The following is a 12569-nucleotide window of genomic DNA, read 5'->3' as shown; positions in this document are numbered from 1 at the left end:
GGGGTGTTCTCCTGTTTCACAAATTAACAACTTCACGTAGAATCAGGATTTCCCACCTAATTTATTTACAGCTGACACATGTTTGTAGAGAGCTATTAAAAGACAAAAGCAAAAGAGACCTTATAAGTCAGAGAATTGTAAGCACGTTCAAAAGTTCGTAAAATCAGTTGCATTCAAAACCACTGTCAGACTTTTAGACTCTGAAGCTCAGAAATGTCTCCAATTATCTCTGAAGAGAAAGGCATTACTCCCAAAATAACATCTCTTCTTATCATTTATTGTGCCCTCAACACTAAATGTACTTTTCTCATGTATTTGTACAGGCTTTTAAGGGCAGGGCAAGTGAATGGTTTTAAGCAGATCTAATTTTCCACTACACCGAGGTCAAAGACTATTTTCCCACTTTACAGGGATTTCTCCCATTAAAAGATTATTATAATGGATACGCACAACAGATATGCATTAAGGTTTGACAAGAAACCTTCAATCCAGAGCATGTGAACTTCAGAGTGCTTCCTAATGCAACTTCACCATTCTTGTTTTAAAACAGCCTTTTAGTATCAGCAGGCTTATTAAAAATTAGACATGTGTTGATGGTTGAAGTGTTTGGCTTTATTTCCCCTGATCCTGGATTTATTTAGTACTTCGCATTTAGTTTCCCGCTTCTATTCTGTTAATGCACACTCTGTTTATGCTCCACTAATACACTTAGTCCCTTAGACGGCATGCATACATAGACATACTCAAAAATTCAAAAAGTCTTTTAAGGGCTCTCAAAGTATGAATGAATTTAAGTAGATACTTTCCTGAACAGTAGAGATTTTAAGGACTGCCAACATCTATTGTTTTCATTGTTTTTCCAACACCTCACAGATTCTAAGATTCTGATTTCAGGAAGGTCTTTGTGCACTCAATGCAAAGCATATGCATCACATACAAGTTCTTTGCTAGGGTGGACCACATCACCTGGACATCAATAAAAGAGACATTTGCAGGGTAGGCAACGGTAAAACTCCCATTGATGGTGCTGAGAACAGAACTGAGCTCAGAGTCTGAGAGACAGTCACTGCACTGAGCTGCGCGGCATGTGTGAACCAGCATCATCTGCTACAATAGAGACTCCCTTTCAGCTGTGTTCTTTCATAAGCAACAAAAAGATGCAAGTGTGAAAGGCTGTAAAAATAGCTCCAATTTTTAACTCTGATTTATACTTAGAAACAAAAAACTATTAAAAGAATACAGTGACAGCATTACTGTAAAAAAGTGGAAAGTTAGGAAATGCTATAATTAAGGCTGGTCTGTTCATGCATGGCTGTTTTAATTAATTAATGATCACCAGTGGTTTTTTTCTGAAAGTCCCTCCACACAGGATGGACAGAAGCTTTGTTTTCTTCTCTGTTTCTATTGCAATACACAGGTATCAGGACACAGACCATGCTCTGAAGGAAGAATTGTTTATGTTCTTTTGGGCTTTATTGCCCCCCTAGATTGCCCCTGAAAAGCAATGATGCTCTCCCCATCTGACAACTGGGGAGCTGAGTCACAAAAAGATTAAAACTGGGCACTAACTTTGGAAACCAAACAGACTTTTTTGAAGCGTTTAGTGTACAAGATGTTAACTAATGAAAGAACAAGCCCTAAATACTGTTTGGAGAAGCATTTCTGCACAGCCCTTAATTGAGCCATCTAGAAAGTGCCACCTACTGAAAAGTCAACACGTGAAAACTTCATGGCAGAAAGAGCAATTATATTCAGTTCTCCAGCATTCAACTGGTATTAGCACTTCTAGGCTCCTATAATACATTAGAAACATCCCTTCCTGAGTGCAAATCTAGTGGCAAACTGTTTGATAGGGAACCGCACTTAAACTCATGCCGCACCCTATGCCGTGCCACAGAACAACAGGTTGGAACAGACCTCCAGAGGTCACCTGGTGCAAAAGCCTGCCCAAAGGAGGGCCAACTTGGACCAGGTTGCCCACGACCCTGGTCCTGTTGAGTTCTCAATGTCTTCACAGGGATCGAGATTTCTTAGCCTCCATGGGCTCCTGTTCCCATGTTCGACAGTCAGCACAGCAAAAATTTTCTTCTCAATATCTAATCAGAATTTCCCTTGTTGCAACTTGTGGCCGTTGCCTCTTGTCCTATCACTGTGCATCTCTAAGATTCTGGCGCTGTCTCCTCCATAGCCCCCAACAGGTAACTGAACACCCTGAAACCCAAACAAAACTAGCTCTCCCAGCCTCTCCTTTTAAGCCATAAGCTCTTATCTCCCTTATCTTCATCTGAGCTCTCCAAAAAAATGGCACATGGGCACAGACCTAAGCTCAGAAGTGAGCCTCCAGGGTGACAGATATAAGCAAACTTTTAAAATTATCCCTTTGCTTTGGAAAAATACTTCAGTTTCTGTTGGGTTTTTCCTAACCTAAAGCTCCGTAAGAAACGTGTGCTAAGATTAAATTTAAAGATGGTTACAATTAGGCTCAAAATTACATGGTGCAGTTCACCCCGGTTAATGCTTGGTCTGCTTAAGCAACAAAATTTCTAGGTGCAAAACAGCCACAACTTCCTTGGTGGGGAAGGAGTTGCTGGGACAGGACATACACCCACTGTCCAGGAGAGTTATGGGCAAACAATCCAAACATGAGGACTCACACATCCTCTTAACAAGTTATACCAGCAGGTCTCTTAAACTCCTAAACAGCGAATTTTGCAAGTATTCTTGTTCACAACAAATCTCAGCTGCAGTCCCTGCCCTGTCTTAGGACACAGAGATTATTTTTATACTCATGAATTAAAAAATTTGGACACCATCCTCAAGCTCTGAGGCCAACTGGCACAGCACAGCTTGCTTCTGTGCAGTGAAAATCTCTTCTCCTTTAAAAAGAAAGTGCCACATCCAAACTGTCAGCTGGTGATGGACACTCCTTGCAAGCTGCGCTGAGCCTGGCCTGTGCAACAAAATCACCGCAGAATTAAAGACGGACTGGCAGGCTAATCACATAAACCCCATTTCCTCAGGAAACCAGACAAAAATGGGTTTATATTTCAAATGTAGGGAACAAAAGATGCTGTAGATAAAATGGGAGAGAGTTCAGAAATTGGACTCTGATGGATGTAGGCCCTTTATCCTAACTTTTAGACATGCCAAGCAAAGCTGAGATTGTTTGGAGTCAGAGGTTTATAAGTTTATACTCTGAACCTAAAGTCAGTCCATACTATGTCAGTACTCCAGGAAACCAACATTCCTCAAACCCCAGAGAGACTGCATGTGGTTTTGGAGCAACATTTTACTCTGGCCACTCCAAGAAGTCTTTCACTTACTAACCGGACAGCAGCAACTTCAGCAGTAAACATGAGTTTACGTCATGGGTTAAACCCCCAGTGCCTGCCTGTTAATTATACTGAATTTAGCAAAACTCTTGTTCTCATACCATGCTAGTGGACATCGCATAGAATATTTTTTGCTGCTGGGAAAATTGACAATCCTTTTGATCTAAGCTTACAGCAAGTGAGAACAGTCTGTACTGCTTCTGTCAGGATTTTCAAATGGCTTGAGTTTTGTTCTTTGCCAGGAGACACTCCACAGCCTTACATTATGCATCTATTATGAAATTAAGAGTATTTTCTAGTATCATTTTTAATATCAATTTAACTAGCATCACCTGCCAGGAGGTCAGAAAATTTCCAACTCTTTTGATTGTTAAAGAGAGCAGTCATTTTTCAGAATTTATCATCTCATGAAAAAATAAGTGAAAAATAAATAGCTAGGTGTTACCTTATTACTTAACTGACTTATTAACTTAGCAAAGATTGACCTAACAAAGCTAATTCTTTAAAGTCCCGCTCTACTGGATGCCACAGGAAGATCAAATGCACTGTCATCTAGATAATCTGCTTCTTTCATACAGGTGCACCAGACTATGTCCTAATTCCACTGGAAAGGCTGGTAACTCTACCCTTTGTGGCCCATTTTTTACAGCCTACCTCTTCCCCATATTATTTCATCTTTCTTTACCATCTTTTATAAAATAAAATACTGAAAGATATAGGAACTAAAGGCCTCTTTTCCTTCTGCAAGACTCAGTGTCTCCTCAGGTTCCACAACACAATGAATAACAGGTTAGATATCCACACACATCCAAGTTACTTAGGGATACAAGTGCTATTCAACATGCTCTAAAGACGGACAGTTTTTGAAAAAACAAAACAGAACAAAACACCACCATGATCTAGGTAGCATGCTGCAAGGGTAATGAAAAACTGGAACACGCTTCCTTTGGAAGATATGAAATCTCCAGTACAGAAAATCTAGAGAAGCAGGACAAACATCTGTTGGGACTGGTTTAGGAATGGCCAGTTGTAATCTTTGGGACAGAAATGTCACTGTACCTGTGTCCAAAGCAGTAAACCAAACTGTATCACATCACAGACCCAACCATTACAATTGGTCGTCTATACTGAATCTATTTAAATAACAAAATCTGCTCTGGTACATTTTAGGCACAGGCCAATAAGCATTCTCCCAACAATTCTAGGCACAGCTAACGAGATAACAGAGACTGGGGACTACTCCCACAGCCAGTTTAGGAGGAGTCACCTTCTTTTAAAGGTTAAGTGAGCTTTGTAGAATAGATGTGAACAGATGGTGCTAGCTGGTCTGGCCACCAAGAATGGACTTCAGCCCCGTTTCATTCACTAGCGGGGATGCAACATTCAGTTCCCTTTCAGCCCCTTTTCTCAGGTTCTACAGTTACGACTGTGCACTGGATTTGTAGGCCATAAGAGGAAGATTTGCAGCACTGGCAAACATAACACAAACTAAATGCTTAGCACAAAGAAAAACAACACATACAGACTCATCTTTTGGTTACGCTTTTAATACCTGATGTCATGATGAGACCCTGGTCCACAACTGAAGTGATGAGCATAAGCACAAAACAAATCGACTTTCCTAAGAACTTCTCCATACAACTTGCAAAATGGTGAAAGGGAGCCAAAAATTGATGGGCCAGTGTTCAGTTAAAATAAATCACTGCAGCTTTGCTGCTGACACTGAAACTATGACAAGTATACAAACCTGATCCATCTGGTCCCCTGATCTGCTCTTGGCTTCCGTTTCGAATCAGAATTATTTAGGAATCAGACTGTGGCCCCTTCAAGAGAATTAGTCTTCATTTACAAAAAAGTAAATTACAATATTTCAAAGACTCCTAGGTAAGTACTTACTGCCACTCTTTTCTTACGTATCAAACATTTATTTTCTTGACTCTGAAGCAATTCCGTTTTGTTTGCAGTATTGAACACCAACTCCCTCTACAGCAATTAATGGAATTTTACTATTGACATATTCTTTACCATGAAAAACAGTATCAGAGATTACGTTCCAAAAAAGACTTATGATAAAAATGTAGGGGAGAGAAGGAAATATTTCAAATGAAGATTCCCTAGACGGATTTTTTAAAAATTAAGCTTAGCCTTTCATGTCTGTACCACAACCGTAGTAATGATGACTTCTTAACTACAAAAGCTCGTAATAACTATTATTCTATTATTTTTAAAAGAGGTACTTCTCTTTATTAGTAAATGGTCAACACATGGTAAAATCACTAATGCTGTGTGACCATCACATTCAATCCTCTTAATATTTTAACTCATTTCAGGTTGGAAACAGAAAATCATTAAGAACTTTCAAAAGCCTTTTTCTTAACTATTTGTTAGCTCCTACATCCATCCAAGCCAAGGTCACTGTCATGAATTCCCACCCCACTTTTTTGAGTAAATTCCCAGCCAGAACCCCAAAGTTGTGCATTTCTCAGAGCAAAATGAGAGCCTGGATTTACTTTCTCTAGAGGAGCAGTGATGGCACTGCACAGGACTTTAGGAGACCACAGTTTAGGTCCCTACTTTCCTACAAGATTACCACACAGTCTTGGGCAAGTGATTAAGGCTTAGATCTTAGAGGGTGTTTAACTCCCACTGGTTTCAAGCAGGGTCTGTCACTGCGGCTACATCTCAACTGCAGCATGCCAAGCTCATCAGAGTGAGACATAGACAAACACTCTCCTTGCACACTCTTTTTTCCTGGAAAGGGAAACCTGGACACAGGACCTGAAAGGGAGCCATAAGCAGCCATGACCCTCCTTTGGACCAGTTGAGGGAGTACTCCAGAGCGCTCTGCTGAGCAGCATGATTCTGGTTGTTCTGTAAATAGGAGGGCAAACTCTGTCCAAACCTGACTACGTGCACATTTTTTCCAGACTTCCCCATAGTCACAGCGGCATGGGACAGACCACATTCCTGACAATACATCTGGTCCATCAGGAGACAGGTGCAATTCACTTGTATGTCCCAAATCAGAAAGCAACATGCAGCATGTGACTGGCTCTGCACCAGAGTAAGAGCATTTTGCTTCCTGACAGCCAAATCTCCAGAAATATTTTAGGGTTGGGATTATTCTGGGCTTAATTCTATTAGGAACTATTTGACTGCTATTCCACGCTAGCCAAGGCTAATGCCAAAAACTGTGACTTCTTGTAATGGCCAGAGAGTCAAATGGATCAAATGTCAAACTTATCTCCCAAGCTGCCAGTCCCTCCCAGAACCCACTCACTCACACTCACTCACAGATATGGACTTGGACTATGAGATGACTATTCACTTGGTTCTGGTATCTTTCAAATAGCTGAAACGTTACTTGGTCCAACACTTCACAAAGTCCCCGTAAAGAACAGAATATTTTCTTGAGAGCAGCTGAAATCAAAAATTCAAATTGAAGACTCCAAACTTGCCTGTAATGAAACCTCACGTTCAAACGAAGGAAGGACTGGCCTATAGTCCCACACTCCGGGTATCGGACTGGCACTCGGGAGTCCAAGAGAATTATTTCATGGCCAGTTGAAGTGTACAACCATGGTCCCCACACCAACCTCCCAACCGTACATCCCCAACTCTCCCAAATCTTGCCCGTGTGTCAGCACTGAAAACTAACACCACTAAAGCCATGCAAAAATAATTTCCAGCTGGATCAATGGGGTGATCTGACTCACTGCATACCCATACAATTGCTAGTATCAACTAAAGAGAGAAGCTGAGAAAGAGTCAGTGGTGGGTAGTACCAGGGACACCTCTTCTGGCATTTCAGGCAATCCTGAAATCTTATCTGAAGACTTGTCTCCTCCTTTCCCAGAGATCTCCTGGGAGACCTTCCACATTTCCCTTGATTTCTCTGTGCTGCAGCCTCCCAACTGTACAGTGCTTCCCTCCTCACGGAGACACTTTGAGGGAATGTACACAAGGGCTGATACCCATTTGGACTGACGCTGCATAAAGAGGAGCAAACTTTACAACAAATCAAACAGTACAAACTGATGTCTGAAACAGAGAGCTTTTGAAATAATTGGAGAATATACGGTAGATCATGTACTGTGCTGCCCTGTGCTACTGTTCTGGTGTCAGAAGAGGAACATAAATCAGAGTGGAAGCACAGCAGCAGCTCTACTCTGCTGATACCTCACGTGACTTGGCATCCTTTCTTTCAGGGGGACTGGAAAATACATTTGTTTGTTAGGCTATAACTTTACATTTTGTGCATTTTCAGAGTTTAAAGTAAGGACTTACTGTATTTCAACTGTTTTTGAAGATTGCTGAGTGTATGTGTGTTCATAAACGACTAAGACTTGCCCAACTCCCTTACAAACAGACCACACTGAGTCGGGTAAATCAGTCTACATTCCACATTAGTGAAATGGAGCTATCAGAAAAGCAGAAAGTATCTAAAACCATTAGAAGCTATTTTCATGGCTTTATGCCTAAAATCATAACATAATTACGTTGAGTCTTTCCCATCTTATCTCCTTCACTGTCTCCCCACTTTTTCTCCAGTTCTCTTCATGGAATTAGGCTCATTTTACTGTAATAAGAGTATATCCATCTGACTTCTAACTGGGTACACTGATGACAGCAAAACCTTATCTGCATACACTAAACATTTGCTGGTATTTGTTTGCTAAGACAGCAGAGACACAGACAAAGCCACCCAGAAAATAAAATAAACAAACCACTCCAAATACACACCCTCCAGACCATGAACCAAATCAGAGGTCAACAGATCTATCGAGGTCGATGACTTTACATGTGAAAGGAAAAATGATCTGCTAGTTAGTCTGCAACATCAGTGCTGACATCCTGTTATGATTACAGGCCTCTACACAATTCCTCTTTTTGACAGAGATAACAAAAATATTGCACAGTTTTGTCTCCTCCCCACAAGATCCGTTCTCTTTTACTTTCTCTCCTTGAAGGTAGAGGAGATACAGTGATCAACAGAAAAACTAATAGCTGTTCTAGAGGGGAAAAAACAAATATCACATAAAAGAAAACCAAAATATCTGAAAGTTTAGTTTCATACGCAGTAATTGCACTACTGCCAGCCAGGCTTTGCTATGCCATTAAACCCCTCTGGCCTGTTACCGCTTTCATTATTCCATCTGAGGGAAAATATTAGCGAAGCAGCGGTACTAATGCCGTAATTTGCATCAGCAGTTACCAGCCAAGGGGAGGCAAACGACCATCTCTAACGCAAAAGGCGAAGTAGCGCACAGAGGGGCACCGGGCTTCACAGGCTCACACAGCGCGGCGGGAGCAGGGACCCCGGACCGACACCGCCCCGCAGCCGCCCAGCGCCGGCTGCCCCCCCCGACGATAAACCAGGGGAGCCCCGCACGCCCCCTTTCCCTCCAGCCCCCTGCACAAAGCCCTGCCAACCCCAGATGAGCCCCACAGCTCTGCCGCTTGCTGTCACCCCCCAACAGCCGGACTCCTCGGCAAGGAAGAAGCAGGTGCCGCGGCAGCCGCCCGGAGCCCCGCCAGGACCGGCGGGATGCCCAGGCCGGAGGGACCCGCTGCCTCCAGCGGCTGCAACGCTCGGCGGGGCAAGCCTGGCCTTCCCCGCCCGGCTCGGCTCGGCTCGGCTCGGCTCGGCTCAGCGCCGGGGGCCGGGGCTCCCCTTCCCCCTCCTCCCCGCGCAGCGGCCGCCCCAAGCCCCGGCACCCACCTCTGCCGCCCGCCGCCTCCCCTCGCCTTCGCCGCCGCCGCCGCCTTTGTGCGCGCCGGCCGCCGCGGCCGCGGGTCCCGCCCCGGAGGGAGGGACCGCAGCGCCCGGGGAAGTCGCGGCGGGCGGGGAAGGCGCCCCAGGCCGGCGCTGGAGCTGGAGCTGTCCCTGCCTGACCCGCCTCCGGCCGGGCGCCCGAGCTGCGGGGCCGGCGGCCGGGTGGTGGCGTGACGGCGGCCGGGCCGGGCCGGGCCGGGCCGGGCCGGGCCGCGGGGCGGGGCGGGGCGGAGCGGAGCGGCGGTTGGGCCCAGCGGGGCGGCGGCGCTGAGGCTGCGCGGGCGGCGGCGCTGAGGCGATCCCGCGGCCGCGGCCGGCGGCCGCCGTCCCGCTCGCCCCCGCGGGGCCGCGGCGCCTCGCGTGGGTCCCCCCCGAGGCCGGAGGGGGCAATTTCACCTGCCGCCGCTGTGCCTTGGCCGGCGGGGGGCTTCGGCAGCTCGGGGTAGCGTTCGTGTTGGTTTACTTGCAGCATTCCTTCAAGCTCGAAATGATAGTCACAGAAATACCTGCTTTTTTTACCAGCTCATTTCAGTCGATGTCAAAAATGTTGACCAGAGAAGGCATCTTTATTCAGGTTTGGAGGTGGGAAAACCAGAGAGTGGAGAAGGGAATCGTTCAGCCCAGACCGGTGGGCAGGTCCCTGAGAGGCACCGGTTGAAGCGGGGTTCCCAGTGCGCAACGCTCACGCCATAGGAAGCGCCTCTCCCAGTGTCACATGCTTTATCGCTGTCAATAAATGCGATGAAATAAAGGATTTCCACCAGATAGTGGTTCCTTTCCATGAAAATCATATTATAACCTCCTTTTACACTGAGTGCCTTGCACAACTAAGTAGAGAAGTGGATGTGTGTGATAAAAATTAACTGATTGAGGCATCTCCTGCCTCTTTCAAGCCTTGTTTACAGAAGGCAGAAGAGGGCAGTGCTAAGTGCAAAACAAATGAGCAGGAAACAGTTTAACGCAGAAAAAAAGAGGACAAAGAACGTACACAAAAATAGGATCAAAGTTCATTAGCTGAAGAAGAGCCTGCTAATTGTAGGCTTGAAAACAAGTTTTTCAGAGCTGGATTTTGTGCATCTACATGTTCTGTTTTTCACGATGAGGGTGGTGAAACACTGGACCAGGTTGCCCAGAGAGGTGGTAGATGCCCCATCCCTGGAAACATTCAAGGCCAGGCTGGACGGGGCTCTGAGCAACCTGATCTGGTTGTAGATGTCCCTGCCCATTGCAGGGGGGTTGGACTAGATGGCCTTTAAAGGTCCCTTCCATCCCAAAGCATTCTGTGATTCTGTGATTCTAGTCCCCAAAATGCACAGGCAGCTGAAGCCTGGGAAGAGTTCCTTGTCGAGTAATTAGCACTTAAGCCTTCCATTTTCTGTTAACTTTCCAGTTATACGGTAAAACAATCTCAGTGCAATCTCCTCTAGGTCATCACCCGATTGTAATCCTTTCAACTGTTTTTCTCAGGCACGTTTTCCTCCTATAGTTCTGCTACCTCTGTCTCCATGTTGGCCAGTCTTTGTACCACACACGACGAGACAGAACCGCTGGGTGACGGGGCCTGCTCCACGCTCACAGACTCGAGTCACTGCTTCTTGTTCTCCTCCATTCCCAGTTACACAGGTACACTGATGAGTTCACCTTGGTTTTAGAACAAAAAAGTCAGTGAAGACAGTTTCTGCCCAGGCACAACAAAGAAGGGTGTTTACTTAATCCCAAAGAAAGGCAATATGCAACTGAGCCCAGAAATACCTGCAGTTTCGTTTCCCAGGCATATTGTATCTAACCCCTCGTCAGTGGGCAGTCAGTCGTTCCAGGCAATGAGACGTGCTGGTAAATAATCCCATCCCTGAAGTAAACAGAAGCAGCTCTGTCTGTACCAGCTGTGGATCCTGACCAGCACTCTGCCCACCACATTCGTGTGGAATGCGATCCCGTATTTTATTCCCTCCGAGGGGGTGGTATCCTCCAGCCATCGCTGTCCAGGACTGCTCTAACATATTGTGCCACTATGGTCTTTCACTACTATACCAAAATAAAAACATGATTGTAACACACTGAATCAAAACCACTGTCTTTCCACAGCCTCAACAACACCCCCCCTTCTCTGCTTCTTTCAGAAATCCAGAAGCTAGAGCCTCAGCTTTGGAAGCACTGTATTGTGTTTAGTTATTTATCATGTCCAACCATCTGCTGCTTGACATAAAATAACCCACAGAATAATGCTCTACATTTTTCATGGTTCCATGTGCGAGGTCATGTTTTCTCTTCCTACGGAGCAGTGTAAATATAGCCGTGAGACAGACAAGATGCTGTGGAAGGTGCCAAATGCTTGCACAGCAACAGTAAGCTTCCGTTAACAGCAGGGCACCATCTTCATCCTTCTGTGCTTTTTTACTCTGTTCTTACTGCTGGTGTGACCACGGTGCAGGGTGCTGTTCCTCAGGTTACTTCTCTGGAACAACCTCTGCCAACTGATTTTGAAATCCTTACTTGTCTTGTACCGCACTTCAGCTCATAACTATTCTCATCAGTTACATCTATATAGAGGACCAAGCACCAGTACATAATCTTCCATCCCATCCAAGCCTTCGCATGGTCATGGCTGTGATTTTGGCTCAGCCTAATGCAGAGTTTGGAGGACAGTATGGTCAGGGATTGTTCCTAAAACATAATCTGGAGTTACCCACAAAACTAGATGGCTGGGGGAGTACAGTCAGGAGGCGTGCTCTGCCCTTGCGGGAGAACAGTCCCTGGCGGTGTCATTTCCAAAACGCACTCGGGAATGATGAAGTTCTGAACTATTACCGTTTTCTTCCTGTAACATTTCCCCCTTGACAGGTTTCTTTCTGGAGGCATTGTGTTGGGCAACAAAAGTTTGTGTCCCAAGGTTTGAATTAAACATGTCCACAAACTTTTGAAGGACCTGTTCATGAAAGTTTTTCTTTCCACTCCTTTGCTGGTCTGTTTATATCTGTCCATTATTACCTAACTCTTGATTCCTGTCCCAAAGAGCTTATAGTTTACATATTCACTCTGTGTTTGTACAGGTCTGGCACAGTGGAGTTCTAGCCTATGATCTGGGCTCATAGTTACTGTGAAAATACAAGTAAGGAGAAAGTTGAGCTGTATAGTCTCCTGTAAATTAATAAAACTGCGTTAAAAAAAAAGTCTATAAGCATAGAAGAGTTTAATAAAACTCAAGAACAGATTCCTAGAGAGCATTACATAAGTTCATGCAGGGGGAAAAAAAAAAAAGGCCTTCAGTTCTAGCTTGGGACACTAGATTGTCCTGGCAAGTGTGTGGCCAGACCAAAAAGTTAATTATTTAATGCATTATCACTAACGTCTGGCATTTCCCCCACCAAAACTGGAGTTCATGTCCAGGCACGTAGTACCTGGGTTATGAATGACTGTGATTGATTGTTAATGCATGCACACTGTGCATGTAAAAATGATTC

At 44.9% G+C, this 12569-nt stretch overlaps 1 protein-coding gene across 2 annotated transcripts in view; it reads right to left on the bottom strand.

The window, feature by feature from the left end:
- The window catches only part of LPIN1 (lipin 1), an 84991-nt gene that overhangs the window by 40998 nt on the left and 31424 nt on the right, over window positions 1–12569 (bottom strand). Inside the window, exon 1 of one of the 2 annotated variants that reach the window (XM_082307698.1) lies at window positions 9055–9123. The exons of the other annotated variant lie outside the window; for it this stretch is intronic. The gene's annotated coding sequence lies outside the window, so the exon portion shown is untranslated. Of the gene's footprint in view, window positions 1–9054; window positions 9124–12569 lie in introns of those variants that run through there. 2 annotated transcript variants of the gene reach the window in all.

This window comes from Platalea leucorodia, assembly GCF_965183815.1.
Source record: "Platalea leucorodia genome assembly, chromosome: 3".
Classification (NCBI taxonomy): Eukaryota; Metazoa; Chordata; class Aves; order Pelecaniformes; family Threskiornithidae; genus Platalea; species Platalea leucorodia.
Note: the sequence above shows the minus strand (reverse complement) of the source record. Positions and strands in the feature narration are given on the sequence as shown.